Genomic DNA, 18,070 nt, shown 5'->3' with positions numbered 1-18,070 from the left:
ACCATCCTGGCTTGGGCACCCAAGATAGGGGTGGGAGCTGAGGGGAGTGGTAAAGATGGCAAAGTGCAGTCAAAGAGATGGACCTTGAAAAAGGTGAGGCAGAGGAACTGGAGCTCCAGAGAGCAGGGCAGGAAGGCTGAAAGCTGCTGATTGTGGCATGGTTGGTTAAGTTTTAATAGGTCGCAGAGAGAGGGAGGAGCAAGACCGTGGAGGGCTTTAAAAATGAAGACGAGGATCTTGAACTCTATCCTCTGGGGGATGGGGAGCCAGTGAAGTCGGGCGAGGTGAGTGTGGGTGATTGGCTCACCAAAATAATAATGTAGGACACCTATTGTGGCAGTAATTCTGCATCTTGTAACGTATTGTGAAGTGAAGGTACACTGAACGCAGCTGACATTGTGTAGCTTTCACTGTAAGGACAGTCCAGGGCAAACCACCCTCTCCCCTGATCCTGGGCTCCACTACCTTCTCCAGGGATAGTGCCCGCACTGGTGCTCTGACCCTTACAGCAGTCAGTTTGCGCTGGAGTAAGCTTAGTACAGCGCTGAAGCAGTGACTCGCTTTCATCTCAGCACAGTTATATCTTTGTCAGATAAACGAGGTCAGGGGAAAAACTGCTCGTTTATCTCTGTCCTCTCTTGCCCGGCCAGTGTGGTGATATTCAGTTCTGGTTCAATGCTGCTCACAGGAAAGTGTCTAAATGTAACACACCTCAGCCCCTAAAACACAAACCAGCTGACATGGCAGAGCGGAGTGAGGAATCTAGCTTCTAATTCAGTCCTGCTGTTTTGTAACTCGATGGCGATCAGTCAGACAGGCAGTCTTAAACCCAAGAGCAAAAAAAATGTTTTTCAAGATGACAAATGAAAAGAGTTGTAAAGAGAGACATTTTTAATCTTCTCGCAATAAAATGATTCACTTTCCGAAATAAGATGTTCTTTGAGAGGTGTAACTTTCACAAAGACCCCTTCTGAGCGCTTAGTTAATCCGGTTCTCTTCCATAAGTAATCTCACAGTCTAGGCTGATGCTCCACTGCGGTACTGGGGAAGTGTTGCATTGTCGGAGGTGCTGTCCTTCGGATTAGACGTGAAACCGAAGTTCCGTCTCCCTGTCCAGGCGGACGTTAAAGATCCCATGGCACTATTGGAAAAGAGAAGGGAGTTTCTATCTCACGATGTCCTGCCCAACCATCCCCCAGATAAAATTGGTTACTCACTCCAAAGCTGTTTGTGGGACACTGCGATGTGCAAATTGGCTGCTGCATTCACCCACAAAATACACAGTCACTCTACTTAAAGAGACCTCTGTGAAGTGCTTTGAGACGTTTTGTTGTGGTAAGTCACTCTCAGCGTCTTTGAAGGTGTGAGCTGTTGTTCTCTAACTTGTTTAGTTCATCAACAACTTGTTGAGAAAGCACTGAGGCCTGGCCCAGGACCTGCAGTACAATCTTAACCTGTAACGTGCAGCCCTTCTTCATAAACCTTTTGGTTATGGTGTGAGTTTGGTTATAACACGGTTCCTGTCCGCTGGCTGGTTTCTTGGGCTATCGACTTACAGGCGATATCACTTCCTGCTTTGCACGTGTGCAGCGAGCAGGAAGTGATGTTGCGGGTGACCTGGTCGCGGGGCTTCTGTGATTGCCGTCACGTGTGTTTTCCAAAGAACCTTCTCGACAGTGGAGGTTGACGATTCCTCGGCTATGGAGATACAAACCAGCTCAATGGCTTTTCTCCCGGTGGAAGTGTCAGTGTCAGGGTTACAGGATGTCCTTGATAAACCCATCCAATGTGACTTGCGTCTCACTGTTTGACTTGGAGGTTTGCCCACCTTGACATTAGCGGTGGCTTTGCTCCTCACTCACTCCTCTGTATCTCCGAGTGCATTTAACCTGAATTTAAAGTAACAGCAGCAAAAAAAAAACACTGTGGAACATAACTGTTCCCAGGTGAGAAGAAATCGGGTAACAAACTCGCCCATTCATTAATTTCTAATCTTTTTGCAATAGGATATGTGCTGCACTCGTTTTATATATTACAGGCGAGTCCTCCTTCAGAAATGTAAGAGAGAGATACACACAGAAAGAGAGGAGAAAGAGAGACACACACCCACACGCAAACACACACACACATAGATAGAGAGGGAGAGAGAAAGAGATACACAGGCACACATCGATAGACTGAAAGAGATAGACATAGACAGACGCACAAATAAACAGAGACATAGAAAGAAAGACACACACATACCAGGAGAGAGATAATGCTTTTTTTCGGATTCTCTCTGAAGATTTCCTTAAAGAAAACCGACAAAGTGCTTGATTATATGGCAATGTCCTGACCTAGAGCACCTTAAAGTGGTTATTAAGTGAAATGAGTTATTAGTACACAAACGTTGCAGCCATTTTGCCCGCAGCTGCAAAGTGGACGATCAGTTTTACTCGTCAGATTCCTGGCCAGGACACAGAGAAATTCCACACTCAAATCGTGTCATTGATATCAACAACAACAACAACAACAAAATGACATTTGTAAAGCGCCTTTCACATCGGGAGGATGTCTCAAGGCGCTGGACAGTCAATGTTTCAGACTTGAGCTGAGGATGGCGATCAGGGAGGGCGGGGGGGGGAAGGAGGGTGAAGGCACTGTCGATGAGGAGGATCTTGAGATGGGTCTTGAAGCAGGCAAGGGAGGGGATGAGGTGGAAGGACTGCGGGATGGAGTTCCAGTGGGTGGGGGCAGAGTGGCAGAAGGCCCACTCGCCAATGGTGGAGTGGGCGAAGCGGGGACGTGAAGCAGGCCGGAGCCCGCTGAGTGGAGAGAGCGAGCAGGATGGTAGGGGGTTAGGAGATCGCAGATGTTAGGGGGGAGAAAGACCATGGGGAACTGAAGGTGAGGACCAGGATCTTGAACTTATCCTCTGTGTGATGGGAAGCCAGTGGGCTCGGGGGAGGATGGGGTTGATAGGGTCATGGAGCCTGGTACGGGAGAGGATATGGGCTGCAGAGTTCTGGATGATTTGCAGCCTCTGGAGTGAGGAGTTGGGGAGGCCAACAACCAGGAAATTTGTGTAGTCAAGCCTGGATGTTATGAATGCGTGTATTAGGATCTCAGCGGCCTATGGTATGAGAGAGTGGTAGAGCTGGGCGATGTTGCGGAGGTGGGGGAAGGCAGAGCATGTCACGGCGCAGATGCGGGGTAGAAAGGATTGGTGAGGGTCAAACAGATTAGCATCTCATCCCAAAAGCAGCACCTCTGACGATGCAGCGCTCCCCCCAGTACTGCGCTGTACTGCACTGCCAGCTTAGACCATAAAATCTAATCTACTGACGTGGGGCGTGAACACACAACCCTCTGTCCCAACGACAAGAGTGTGAGCGACTCAGCCAGGCTGGCATCTGGCTCTCCACATCAATGATTTCCTCCACAGAAAGTCTGAGTCAAGTTGATGGGCATCAGCTTTCGGGCAATGGAGATCATCCCATCTCAACATGACCTACTGAGGACCAAAGCTTTTGTGGGTCAGTTAGTATTGTAATGGGAATTAGTCCCTAACCCTAACCCTAGGGAATCAGTCGTATTCAAAAACACCTCAATGTGTTCCAAAATTAAAGGCCCAGGTAGCTTTACTGATGTGACACCAGTGTTATCTTCCCAGACTCGCTCTCCCTTTGCAGGACTCAACTCCAGTACAGAACCAGAATCATGTTTTTTGGAGGGATTATTACCCCTAGAAAGCGAACTGCCAGTCAACGAGCAATCGGGTTCCTACTTACCGCTAGGTAAACAGAGGTGTGTGGAGTAAGGAAACTTGCTCAAGGTTTTGCCTTGTCCAGGAATCGCTGCATTGGAGCATTAGCTTAGACTATGTGATCCAGTATAACGCTTGCATTTGTTATGCGTGTGATATGTGTAGGAGCTGAGTTCCAGTGTTTTTTCAGGGCTGCGCTGTAAGACTGGCAAAACGTCAATCCTCATGTTAATTTCATGTTAATTGCACTGTATCTTGGCATCCAAACAACCTTGAATAAGTAGCTGTTTTGATGCAGTAGCTAAGTTAAATTTAGTCGTGTTCATGTATTTCGCTGCTATGGGTCAGTAATACTGTGTCTATCAGATAAATGATGCTGTGCAGTGACCCAATTTTATAGAGACACGGAACACAATATCATAAGATCTCTCGCTTTATCATGTGCAAACAAATAGTTTTTTATGACTCATCTAACATGCTCGTTTTTATCTATTGATTTCAGGAGGTGACCTTTCCCCCCTCCCCACTGGACGATAAATAAAGATGGTAAAGGACTTGCTCTTGTATAGAGCCTTTCACACAGGATAACATCTCGAAGCGCTTTAAAAAGCCGGGAAAACACAAGAAGGGGGAAGATACATTGTGTAGAGGGGAGATGGCAGAGGCACAGTCAAAGAGGTAGCTTTTTAGATGGGATTTGAAAAGGGGAGAGGGAGGAGGCTGGAATAATAATAATCCTTGCATTTGATATAATGCCTTATCACATCATCGAGACATCTCAAAGTGTTCCCCAGAATATATTGGAAAGTGTAGTGATTGTGTAATTTGTGAGCAGAACGCGGCAGGCAATTGCACACAGCAGTGTCCCACAAACAGTGTGGATTGAGTGACCAAATTTTTTTTTTNAAGGGAGCATTACACCCAGAAAGTGATCCTCCAATCGACTAATAACCGGGTTCCTACTTACTGCTGGGTAAACAGTGGTGAGTGGAGTAACAAAACTTACCTATGGTTTCGCCCCACTTCAATGTCTACCTGAACAGGCACATCAAGATCATGTGTTAAATAATCAACGTATTCAAGGGGATCTGGGTTTTACATCTCACCTGAAGGACAGATTGACCAGAGCACGGCACAGCCTGAGTGTGATATCTGGGGTTGTAAGTGTTGGAATGAGTGTAGCTGTGTCCAGCTGCCAGCAGGGCACGTGGAGGAAGGTTTGAGAGTGAGCAGCTATGAAGGTGGATTTTTTTTTGCCTCTTTGCGCCATGAACCTGCAAATACAGTAGTCATTAATCAGTGTTCTCCCCACATCGACAGTAAACGTGTTCTTAAACTCCAGAGCGCCCCCTGGTGCATATGCAAGCAAAGACAGAGCGAGGGAGAAATTAATAATTATCACTGCATTCCATACAGCGCCTTATCACGTCGTCGAGACGTCTCAAAGAGCTTCACAGGATTTTACTGTAGCATATTGAGCGGTTAGAGCACTCGCCTTGCAAGCAAGTGGAGCTGGGTTTGATTCCCGGACAGGGCGAAATCTTACGCAAGTTCCCTTACCCCACCGGCCTCTGTTTACCTCGCAGTAAGTAGGTACCCGATTGTTAGTTGATTGGCTGATTGCTTTCTGGGGTAATATTCCCTTAAAAAAATAATAATTTGGTGACTCAATCCACGACTGTTTGTGGGATACTGTTGTGCACAATTGGCTACTGCGTTTCGCCCACAAAATATACAGACTTTACAGTATATTCTGTACAGCACTTTGAGATGTCTCAACGATGTGACAAGGCGCTATGTCAACTGCAAGAAATATTATTATTATTACTGTGAAGTGCAGTGACTGTATTTGTAGCGGAATGCGGCAGCCAATGACTGGTCTGCCGAGGATGCATGATTTATTGCTACCAAAGTGAAACCCCTTAAAGCTGGAGCTCTCAGTTCAGCCTCCCAGGATTTATTGCTCTTCACGTCCACATTAATGCAGCCTTTGGGTGTCTCCTTCACGTAGAGTGATGATGAACTCACACTCGTCTACATCAGCAAAGCCATCACCTCCTGTTCTATCTCGGCCGCTGTCAATTAATATTTCTCAATGTCGTTTTGAATGTGGGAAAGTCCTCTCTATGAGGGAGAGAGAAAGAGAGAGCTTCCACTGATGTAATAGACCAGAAACGTACTCACTGTGCCAGTCTCTGATCCTGTTGATCTACTAACCGAGCAACCAAACACCCTACCATCTCCAGTCGGGCATGATAGGCTTGCAATAACCTCAGTCTCTAAACACTTCACATGATTGTACTGTAAAGTGTAGTGACTGTGTATTTGTAGGCAAATGCAGCAGCCAATTTGAGCACTGTACCGACCAGGCTGTTCCCTCCACTCAGCGAGTATCAGCCTGCCTCAAGTCCCACCCTCAACCAGGCTGACCATCCTCAGTGGATGAACTTTCAGCTATTCTGCCCCAGAGTTCCTCTGTCTTGCCTCACTTTCAAAGCTGCCTTAAGACTTGCCTCTTGCCCCCCCTCCCCCCATTGGATAGCCCGACAACTTTGTAAAACGCTTTGAGACATCCTCCCAATGTAACAGGACCAAGATAGTAGAACAAGAGGACACAACTTTAGAGTTGAGTAATTAATATCACGTGGAATAGGGTTGCCAGGGAGGGTGGTTGAGGCCAGGACAATGGGACTCATTTAAGAAGCAGCTTGATGCCGTGATGGGGGGAAACGGTTGGATGGGTGTTCTGGAGGGTTGAGATCAGATGGGCTGAAGAGCCTTCTTCATCCTAACCAGTCTTGTGATCACCTTACAAAGTTCAGAAAGATAGTAGGAAATATATATCCCGTGGCACTATTCAAAAGGAAAAGGGAGATTCTCTCTCCCGTTGACTTGGCCAACAATCCCGCAGACAAAATTGGTCACTCACTCCGTGTGTATTGGACATTGAAAGTGGCGGAGATTTGGCTGCTGTGTTCACCGACAAAATACAGTCATTGCACTTTACAGTAAAATCCTGTGAAGCATTTTAAGATATTTTGAAGAAGTGATGAGGTGCTGTAGCAAATGCAAGGATTATTATTATTTTATTAATGGAATTTGTCACATGAAAATCAGGTCAGGTTGTCATAATAAGGACAGTTACCTCCAGTGGGGCGTGTGCAGGGTGGGGTGGGGGAGTGGAGGTAGTGTGTGCTGGTGCACTTCACAGGGTCGGGGTTAGACACTGAGCAGGGGAGTGAGAGGGGGGGAGGTGGCAATGGGTGTATTCGAAGAGATGAAATTTGAGGTGTGACTTACAGACAGAGAGAGAGGTGGGGTGGGGGGGTTATTAGACAGGCAGATCCAAATAAATGCACTCTGTTTGCAAGCGTTGAATCCCAAAGCAGTGAAGCCTTACCTCCCATTCCCCAGGCAGCAGTGCTAAGAGCTTTGAGATGTCCTTCTGACGTGAAAGGCGCTGTGTAAATGTAAATTCTATGATATGATTCACAGCTACAATGCGTAAAGACACAACCCCTAATCTCAGCACCAAATGCCACCCAAACATCAAACGCTCAGCGCACTGAGTGCAATCAGTCCTGTGTCATGTTTCCCCCCGGAGACGTCGGTACATTAAACTTCCGAAAGTACATCTCCGGAAAGAGCGCTCGTGTCTTTTGATAAAGTGTTTTCTGTTGTTACTTGTTTGCACTGAAACAGGGACCGAATGATTAAAAGGCCTGAGTACGGTACCTCAATTAATCACCTTCCACCGTGGGGTGCGCACACTCTGTTCCGTGGCCTCTACGTGTGCTAGGCAAGCCCGCAGTAACAGGACCCTACAAGAGAAAGCAACTATTTCAGGGGGAGAAGCAAGCCTTGGACAGAGGTTTAGCAAATGACCCACTTTCACTCTGCAGTTTTATCGAATTCCTGACCCAGGTGTTATGGCAGCACTCGGCAATCCAGTTGCACCTGTGATTTTGCTGTTTAAAGACACTCGTGTTCACTTCAGACGATACTGCAGTCTCATTGTGGAGTCCTGTAACTGATTAGGACGCTCGCCTTGCAAGCAGGAGGACCCGGGTTCGATTCCCGGGCGAAGCGAACCTTAGGCAAGTTTCCTTACTTCACGTGCCTCTGTTTTCTTAGCAGTTAGAGGAACCCGGTTGTTATAATAATAATAATAATAATCCTTGCATTTGATATAGCGCTTTTCACGTCGGGAGGACGTCCCAAAGCGCTTCACAGAACACACTGTAAAGTGAATTGACTGTATATTTGTGGGCGAATGTGGCAGCCAATTGCGCACAGCAATGTCCCACAAACAGTCGTAGATTGAAAATGACCAATTTATTATTGTTTTGGGTTTTTTTTTTGGAGGGATTATTATTAGGCTCTGTGTGAAGTAAGGAAACTTGCCCAAGGTTTGGCCCTCTGCCTGGAATTGAACTCAGGTCTCTTGCTTGCAAAGCGAGTGCTCTAACCACTGAGCTACAGGACTCCACTTGTTAGTCAATTAGTGGATAATAACTGAGGGTAATAATCCTGTTAAAAAAAAATTTGGTCACTCAATCCACAACTGTTTGTGGGACACTATGGATGCAATATGTTGTCGCGTTTTGCCCACAAAAATATACAGTCGATTCATTTCACAGTATGTTCTGTGAAGCTCTTTGAGACGTCTCAACAGCGTGATAAGGCGCTATATCAAACACAAGGATTATTGTTGTTATTATTATAGATTTAGCCATCTTTTATAAGTTGCTCAATCAGTTCCTTCGGAAGTTTCTGTTAAAAGTTTCGGAGGAAGCGGTGCGAAGAGCAGGGGTTGTCAGTTATCTGGATTTTCATTGATCTCTGCCTCCTGCCACACGTGTGGTTAACTGACTCTGCAGAATTCTGCCTTGGAACAGCATTCAGTCCACACCCGAACAGCTTTAAACCCACCTCACGTACACTTGCATTGAGCTTCTTGCTGTTGTTGTTCCCTTTGGGATTGCTAGTTTAAACATATACATCCACCTGAACAGGCAGCCAGGACCTGGGTATAATAGCTCATCCAAAGCACGGCATCTCCTTTAAGGGAGGGAGGGCGCAAGGCAAAAGAACAGCAACAACTTGCATTTATACAGCTTCTTATACATTTCCCAGGATTTACAGTAAAGTGTAGTGACTGTGTATATTTTGTAGGCCAATCCAGCAGCCGATTTCAGCTCAGTGATGTCCCACAAACTGTTGGAAATAGCACCAGGACTCTTCCTTTCGATCAGTAATGAACAGATTGATAAAATGGACTGATTGGGAGTTTCAGACCAGCTAGACCGAGCCAGCACTCTGTCAGTGAGGTTTCGAGCTGAGCTCAGCACAGCCAAATGAAGACAGACGGCATGACTCAATTTAATGAAGTAGCAAAGGGATTGCTTTTCTGTCTATTTCACACGCTGCGCACAGCCTCGTCTCCAGGAGCAAGGTTTCTTTGTTTCATTAATATGTGGAAGTTGCCTTGTGTTTCTGAACAAATGGTGCGTTGCCCTGAAACATCAAGATTGGTCTTAATGTCACAGGGTGAAAGATATTGCTCCCTCTCCGGGGAGAGAGTGCGCATTCCATTCCAATAATCTATCTGTGGGATTTCCCATGTGTAGGTGGGATGCTAACTCATTGTATCTCTTGTTTTCTGGTCTGAATGTTATTAGAGGTCCTTTGTTTAACTGAGTGCTGTGAGACATCAACACATCCACAAAAATGCACAGTCATTACACTTTACAGTAAATTCTGTGAAGCGCTTTGAGACGTCTTGAAGACCTGATAAGGCGCTATATCAAATGCAAAGATTATTATTATTATTGTTGTTGTAATAATAAAGTCCCTCTGGGACATTTTCTCTGAGGCCTGAAGAGCCCAAGCTTGTCTAATCATTGCTCCGTTGCTCATCGCTCTAACACTAGGGATCGTCCTCTTACTCTCTGTGCTGGAGCAGTGGCCTTGTGTTGCGGTCAGCAGAACTGTATGTTCTCTAATGGATCCTAGCTGTACATGGGCACTGAGTCACCTAGTTATTATTCTGACGAGACCTTGCCTAATGTTCTCGCTCGCACCTTAACACGTTAACGTGGTTGCTGAGAGTCAATAGCAGCTTAAGCCCAGTGTCACAGTATTCCTGTCTGTGGGTGACTCCAGCTCTTGTACCTGTTGACCCAAGCCCTTGTCAGCAGTCATACAGGAGAGAGTGCAGGTTACCTTCCTGGCTGAGACACTGTTATACTTTCCACTGATGAGTGACTACAAAGGCCACAGAAAAAGGGCTGAATGAGCAAACTGCAGAACTATCAAATGCCGAAAGTGTCTGTCTGGAGAGATTGGCAGCTTTGGGCTCTCTTCAAAGGAAAGGAAAGGAATGACAATGATGCGTTAGATGAATATAGATTTCTGCACAAAACTCTCCTCAGCTGTGACTGACGTTTCACCCTACGCTCCACACAGAGCACAGTGGGGACAGAGAGGAGCATCTAGCCAGGACAACAACTTCACATCACTTCACAACAACAACATCAGCAACAGCCTTCACCTCGGGGAATGTCTCGGAGAGTTTTTCAGGGACAGAGATGTAGGAGTGACCCGGACTCTCACTGGGTGAGAAGCCATCAGTGCTGCCGAACTACACTGCGCTGCGTGATGTGCTCAGGGCAACAGAGAACTTGTCCGCCCACTGATATGTAGGTCAGTTATTTACTAACACGGTTGTTTGTGGGACATCGCTGTGCGCAAACTGGGTGCCGCACTCGCCTACAAAGTACACAGCCACCGCTGCACTTCGAAGTAAATCATGAAGCGCTGTGAGACGTTTTCCCGACGCGAAAGGCCCCCTGCATCAAATGCACGTGTTATTATAATTATTCTTATCACTTTCAAAACCAAATCCTCTGGTCCAACAGAGAACAAGATGTTTCTAATTGGGCCACCTGCCAACTGATGCGGTGGATTAGTTTGAAGCAACAGATGATGATAATAATCATACTTGCATTTGATTTGAGCACCTGTAGTGTCAACCTCTCAAAGCTCTTCAAGATAATTGCTGTAAAGTGCACTGGTTATATATTTTGCAGGCGAACACAGCAGCCAATTTGTGCGCAACAACGTCCCGAAGGGAATGACCAATTTTGTTTGGAGGATTGTTGGCCAGGACCCCGGGGAAAACTCCCTTCTCTTTTTGGAATGGGATCTTTAACGTCTGCCTGAACGGGCACGCAAGCCTCGGTTTAACGTTTCATCCGAAGAACATCGCATCTAACCATGCAGCGCTCTCCCAGTATTGCGCTCGAGCGTCAACCTAGACTGTGAGCTCAGTCACTGACGTGGGGGTTTGAACCCATGAGGTCGTGAGTTGAGAGGGAGACCGAATAGAGCCAGACTGACAAACACACTTAGGAATAAGGGCGAATAATGGTGGGGAAATGGGAATCGGAGATCTGCCATGTTTTTGTATCTGGAACTCTCTGCCTTAGTCCCTCCATCGTGTCGTCTTTGCCCATCTTCACATTGCACTGAAGACACTTCTCTTCGACCATGCCCACTGTCACCTCCCCCTTCTCCCCGGCTCAGCAACAAACTACACCACTGTATAGCTTCCGGGTGGGGTGTGGGGGTGTGGAGGTGGGGGTGGGGTGTGGGGGTGGGGTGTGGGGGGTGGGAGGTGGGGGGTGGGGGGTGGGGGGTGGGGTTGTGGGGGTGGGGTGTGGGGGGTGGGGGTGGGGTGTGGGGGTGTGGGAGGTGGGGGGGGGTGGGTGTGTGAGGGGTGTGGAGGGGTGGGGGGTGGGGTGTGGGGGTGTGGGGGTGGGGGGTGGGGGTGGGGTGGGGTGTGGGGGTGTGGGGGTGGGGGTGGGGTGTGGGGGGTGGGGGGTGGGGGTGGGGGTGGGGGTGTGGGGGGGGTGGGGGGTGGGGGGGGTGGGGGTGGGGGTGTGGGGGTGGGGGGGGTGGGGGTGGGTGTGGGGGTGGGGGTGGGGGTGGGGGTGGGGTGTGGGGGGGTGGGGGTGGGGGTGTGGGGGTGTGGGGGTGGGGTGTGGGGTGGGGTGTGGGGGGGTGGGGGTGGGTGTGGGGGGTGGGGTGTGGGGGGGTGGGGGTGGGGTGTGGGGGGGGGGTGGTGGGGTGTGGGGGTGTGGGGTGAGGTGTGGTGTGGGGGTGAGGTGTGGGGGTGTGGGGGTGAGGTGTGGGGTGAGGTGTGGGGGTGTGGGGGTGAGGTGTGGGGGGGTGGGGGTGTGGGGGTGGGGGTGTGGGTGTGGGGGTGGGTGTGGGGGGTGTGGGGGTGGGGGTGGGGGGTGGGGTGGGGGGGTGTGGGGGTGTGGGGGGTGGGGTGTGGGGGGGTGGGGGTGGGGTGTGGGGGTGTGGGGGTGTGGGGGTGGGGGTGTGGGGGTGTGGGGGTGGGGGGGTGGGGTGTGGGGGTGGTTGGGAGCCCGCATTCTAATTTTATTGCCGGCTGTTTGTGGGACGCTGCTGTGCACAAATGACTGCTACGTTTCGCCCAGAGAATATACAGTCAATTCACTTTACAGTATATTCTGTGAAGTGCGTTATCTCGAAGACGTGATAAGGCGCTAAATCAAATGCAAGGATTATTATTATTATTATTATTATTGTTCTCGTGCCCCTTAAACAAACCTAGAGGTTTTCCTGGGGAAGAAAGCTAGTGCGTGTGTGTGTGAGAGTGCGCGTGGATATATACACACAATAAACGGAGAGGGAATCAAACCACATCCTTTAATTAGCGTGCGTTAGCCTCTTAAACTATCATTGAGAACGGCAGAGCACTGCGCTCGCAGTCACAGGCTGATCAGATCTTGACATTTGATGCGTGAACCTTGTGGAGATTATTTAGCACTGTGGTGCGGTCAGTATTGAGCCAGCCGGGGGGGAGCTGCTATTTTTCCCTCCCCCCCCCCTCCTGTGCCCCCGCTCAGCTCCTGCGATCAGCTGCTTTCTGTGAATGCGCTGATTCCTTTTTTTTTCTTAATCACCCTCGTTTCTGAATGATTCAAGAAGTGGGCGTCACGGCTGGGAGGAAAGCGAGCTCCTAACTGGCTTCAGATTCTCCAGCCTGTGTCATCTGCATCCTCGCCAGGCCCCGCTCCACAGAAGGCTATATTGGGTACCGAGTGGGGGAGGTGAAGCTGACATCTTCAGCAAATAGGCTGTGCTGGGTCTTAAAGGCCCTGTGTACCTGGGGAACAGCCCTGTGCGTCTGTACCTGGGTAACAGCCCTGTGCGTCTGTACCTGGGTAACAGCCCTGTGCGTCTGTACCTGGGTAACAGCCCTGTGCGTCTGTACCTGGGTAACAGCCCTGTGCGTCTGTACCTGGGTAACAGCCCTGTGCGTCTGTACCTGGGTATCAGCCCTGTGCGTCTGTACCTGGTATGCGTCTGTAGGTACAGCCCTGTGCGTCTGTACCTGGGTAACAGCCTTGTGCGTCTGTACCTGGGTAGCAGGTGGGGGTGACAAGGTATATGGAAAATGAGGATATTTCCTGAGCACCCCCATGAATGGTTCCCAATGTTGACCCCCCCCCCCACCCCCCCACCCCCCCACCCTGCGCAGCCTAGTTCAGAAGTTCCATCCTAAACCCAACAAAGTTTGCAAACGCACAGATCTTTCAGGCTTGATGGCGTCCTGCCCCCAAGAATCGGCACCCCCATCTTGCAAGACACCCCCGAGCCCTTTCGGGGAGCAGGCCCGCTACTGGCCAGGCCTGTGTGGCCCGCACTTGGGTAACCAGCCAACGTGACTGTATAACTGGTGCTGGATGTTGTGTAACTTATCAATTGCTCAATTTACGGCAGCAGAAGGAGAGGTAATGAGGGAGAGAGCGGAAGAGAAACATGATAATGAAGCCTTGTTGTAAACAAGTAAACAACACATTTTTGAGTAAGATTTCACTTAGCCTTGAAAGGAAAGCGAGGTTTGTTTAATGGACTGTACAGCCACTGACACCCTTCACCCTGCTCCGCCTTGCAGAAACAAAGTGACAGCTGGACGCCAGTAAAGCCCTATTGGGACGTGGTCTTTGGGAGATAATATTAATAATAATAATAATAATAATCCCTGCATTTCATATAGCTCCTTATCACATCTTTAAAACGTCTCAAAGCGCTTCACACAATAGACTGTAGAGTAAATTGACTGTATATTTTGTGGACAAAACCCAGCAGCCAATTGCGCACAGTAGTGTCCCACACACAGTTGGATTGAGTGACCAAATTATTATTATTTATTTTGATTTATTTTTGTTTTTGAAGGGATTATTACCCCCGGAAAAGCGATCCGCCAATCAACTAACAACCAGGTTCCTACTTACCGCAACGTAAACAGAGGCTCAGCAGATATGGAGGGCTCAGTGGTCTCCTGTTTCGCTCTATCCATATGCTTGTCTGTGTTGTAGAGAAGTTTAACTTGTGGCTGACAATCCGGTGGAGTGCTGGCAGGGGTGGGGGGCTGTATTGTCGGGGGTGCTGTCCTTCGGGTGAGATGTTAAACCAAGGTCCTGTCTGCGCCTGTTCAGGTGGACATTAAAATTTCCAAGAAACTCCCGAGAGAAGGGAATTTCTCTCTCTCGGTGTCCTGGCTGATAATCACCAAATAAAATTAATCATTCAATCTATGTCTGTTTGTGCGACATTGCTGGTTGCAATTTGGCTGCCGCTTTCGCCCACAAAACATACAAAGTCCTGAGATCCCTTTTAAAAGTCCTGCAGAATTACTTCTCAGCAGTTTTATGAGAAGCCACAGAGAGTTTTGGGTGTGGGACAGCTTTGCCGAGGATATCTAACCTTGTTCTAATTATAGTAATAATAATATTAATCCTTGCATTTGATGCAGCTCCTTATCACGTCATTGAGACGTCTCGAAGCACTTCAAAGAATACACTGCAAAGTTGATTGACTGTGGATTTTGTGGGTGAAACATGGCAGCTAATTGCACACAGCAATGTCACACAAACAGTTGTGGATAGAGTGACCAAATTTGTTTTTTGGAAGGATTATTACCTCCGGGAAAGCTATCCGACAATCGACAAACAACTAACTGGCTGCACACTCAACCTCACTACGCCAGTCAGGAACCTGGGTGTCTTGTTTGACCCTGAACTGTCCTTTCTCCCCCACATTCGCACCATGACCGGAAGTGCCTACCACCACCTCCGCAACATTGCCAGACTCCGCCACTGCCTCACCCCTCAGGCTGCCCAAACCCTCACCCACATATTCGTCACATAAAGGCTCAATTACAGAAATTCCCTCCTCATCGGCCTTCCCAACTCTCTCCTTCACATGCTGCAGATCATCCAAAACTCTGCAGCTTGTGTGCTCTCACGCACCAGACTCCGCGACCCCATCACTCCCACCCTCGCCCGACTCCACTGGCTCCCCATCCCCCAGAGGATCGAATTCAAGATCCTCGTCCTCACTTTCAAGGCCATCCATGGCCTCGCCCCCTCCTACCTCTCTGACCTGCTGACTCCCTACCAACCTGCCCACTCCCTCCGTTCAGCGGGCTCCGGCCTACTCCATGTCTCCCGCCCGACCTGTCCTACCATCGGTGGCCGGGCTTTCAGCCCCTCTGCCCCCACACTCTGGAACTCCATCCCACGGTCCCTTCACCTCGCTTCCTCCCTTGCCTCCTTCAAGGCCGGTCTCAAGACCCTCCTCTTCGACCATGCCTTTGGTTGCCCTCCCACCTCTCCGGCTTCCCTCACCCCTACCCCACCCCTCCCCATGTTCAGGTCCTGACCCCTGATTGTCCAGCGCCTTGGGAACATCCTCCCAACATGAAAAGCGCTCTCTAAATGTAATTTTGTTGTTGTTGTTGTTGTTGTTCTGATTTACTGTTAGGTAAGCAGATGTTTGTGGAGTAAGGTTGCCCTGCCTAAGGTTTCGCCCTACCCGGAAACCGAGTACGGGTCCTCTCGCTTGCGAGCTGAGAGCGCTAACCACAACACTACGGGACACATTTAGACAGAACAAATGTGCGGGCGGCTCAATAACTCTGAGCTCAGAGCTGGCCCTCACCACGTGCTGCGTATGCTTTATTTTATTTGTTAACGGGCGGCTTAGTGCGATGTCACAGTAATGATCAATGTGCTTGATTCCTGTGCTCGCAGGAGGCAGACGTGTGCTCTGCCGATGCTGCCCCCTTGGGGATTAATGCAGTCACACCCAATTCCTGCCCCTGCCTCTGACTGACTGACTGCACTGCACCAGCAATCCAGCATTGCAGTGCCCAGAGCCAGCCTCTGAAAGCCTCCGCTCAACTCACATCTCAAACGTACCCTTTTCTCTCCCTCGCTCACTCACTCTCCCAGCTCCTTCCACAGACGGTTTGCAGGAACCTCCACACATTTGTCTCACATTAACAAGTTCCTGCCCAGATCAGAGAGCTGCCTTTGTCGCCCTGCTCGCCAACGCGCTGCTCGGAGAGAAGAGCATTAAAAAGTGCAGGCACATGGCAGCAGCCCGAGACGTTGAAGGGGACTGGAAGGTAACTGCGAGATAAAAATAGTCCATTCCCCAAGCTCAGATATTCTGAACCCACATATCACACCCATTACTCAAAGGCAGCAGTGCTGACACAATGAGATCAGTTCTGCTGCCTGTGGAGGAATACATTAATACATTCTGGGCCAACAGCTCTAGAAAAACAACACTCCAGATTCATCGCTTGATTTTTGTTCAGCGTACACCTCTCAGGAAGCATCCTGCTCGCACCGACTTTCTCCACAACTTCTTCCGCAAGTTTCAGCTTGCACTGTTCTCAACTCACGTCTCAAATGCGCCCTTTTCTCTCCCCTCGCTCGGTGGCCGAGCTCCTTCCACCTACTGTTCTCAGGAATCTCCGTGAGTTTGTCGTCTCACGTTAGCAGGTTCCTGCCTTTTTACCTGTTGTTTCTTTTTTGGTCAGCCAGGTGTCTGAAACACGCGGAAACCCAGCACCATGCTCAAGACTAGTAGAAATTTACAGCACAGAAGGAGATCATTTGGTTTCTGGGGGTAATTATCCCTTCAAAATAAATAAATAATTTAATAATAATAATTTGGTCACTCAATCCACGACTGTTTGTGGGACACTGCTGTGCACAATTGGCTGCTGTGTTTTGCCCGCAAAATATACAGTCAATTCCCTTTACAGTAAAAATTCTGTAAAGGTCTTTCAGAAGTCTCAACGATACGATAAGGCGCTTTATCAAATTGCAAAGGTTATTATTATTATTATTTTATTATTATAAATTATTTCACACATGCCAAAAGTGGTCAGAGGTTCAGCTAAATTATTATTTTATGGTGTTGCAACAAAGAGTGCAATACCATAAAATAATAATGATGGTCCCATAAAACTATAATAATGATAGTATAATGTCTTTCACGTGAGAAGGATGTCTGACAATGTGTTCAGTCGTTAATTACCCTCTAAGGAAAGAAATATTTCCTGGTGTCTGTCCTGAACTTGTCCATTGTAACTCTAAACCTGTGTCCTCTTGTTCTTCTGTTGTCTTCAGATCCTTCAGAGGATCCAGTTCAAATACTGTGCACTGTCCAGCGCCTTGGGACGTCTTCCCAACGTGAAAGGCGCTATACAAATGTAATCTTGTTGTTATTGTTGTTGTTGTCTTGGTGCATCCTAAAGTATTGATCTGGGATACTTTATCAATACCTTTTAAAATGTTATACACTTCTATAAGCCCCATTCCCATCCGGAGGCATCTTCTCTGAAGACTGAAGAACCTCTGAAACTCTGCCTCAATCCCTCCACCTATGTATCAGAACAGGCTTGAGGGACTGAATGGCCTACTCCTGTTCCTATGTTCTGACATGAAAGACGCTGATCAGCTGTAAAGATTGTTGGGATTAATTTGAGTTAGTTAAGTGACCATTGATTTGTTGAACTGATTTGGCTTCAGGCAGAAATGAAATGACCTGTCAGAGTTTACGCTGAGCGAGGGAACATGACACTTACTATCTGCAGTGAGCTCTAATACATTAGATATTCCCCCTCCCCCCTCCCGTGTTAGAGAGTGGTGAGCCCTAACTCTCAGTCAGGACCGAACATTTTAAAATAATTATGATCTTGAAGCTCCATTTACATCTCAAAATAACTTTCAAGCCCATGTATAATTGAGGAGCATCCTCTCATTGATGGAACAATCTTGCTTTTAGGAGAATAAAGGAATTGTGTGGCTCCTTAAAACAACAAGCCATAGATGGTTGTGGGTGGTTTTATTGATCAACCGAGTGTCTGTCGCACATGGAAACCCATCACTGCGAGCAGCTGAGTGTATGACACAAACGGAAACCCATCAC

The sequence above is a fragment of the Callorhinchus milii genome, unplaced genomic scaffold (genome assembly GCF_018977255.1).
Source record: "Callorhinchus milii isolate IMCB2004 unplaced genomic scaffold, IMCB_Cmil_1.0 Scaffold16, whole genome shotgun sequence".
In the NCBI taxonomy this organism is placed as follows: Eukaryota; Metazoa; Chordata; class Chondrichthyes; order Chimaeriformes; family Callorhinchidae; genus Callorhinchus; species Callorhinchus milii.
Note: the sequence above shows the minus strand (reverse complement) of the source record.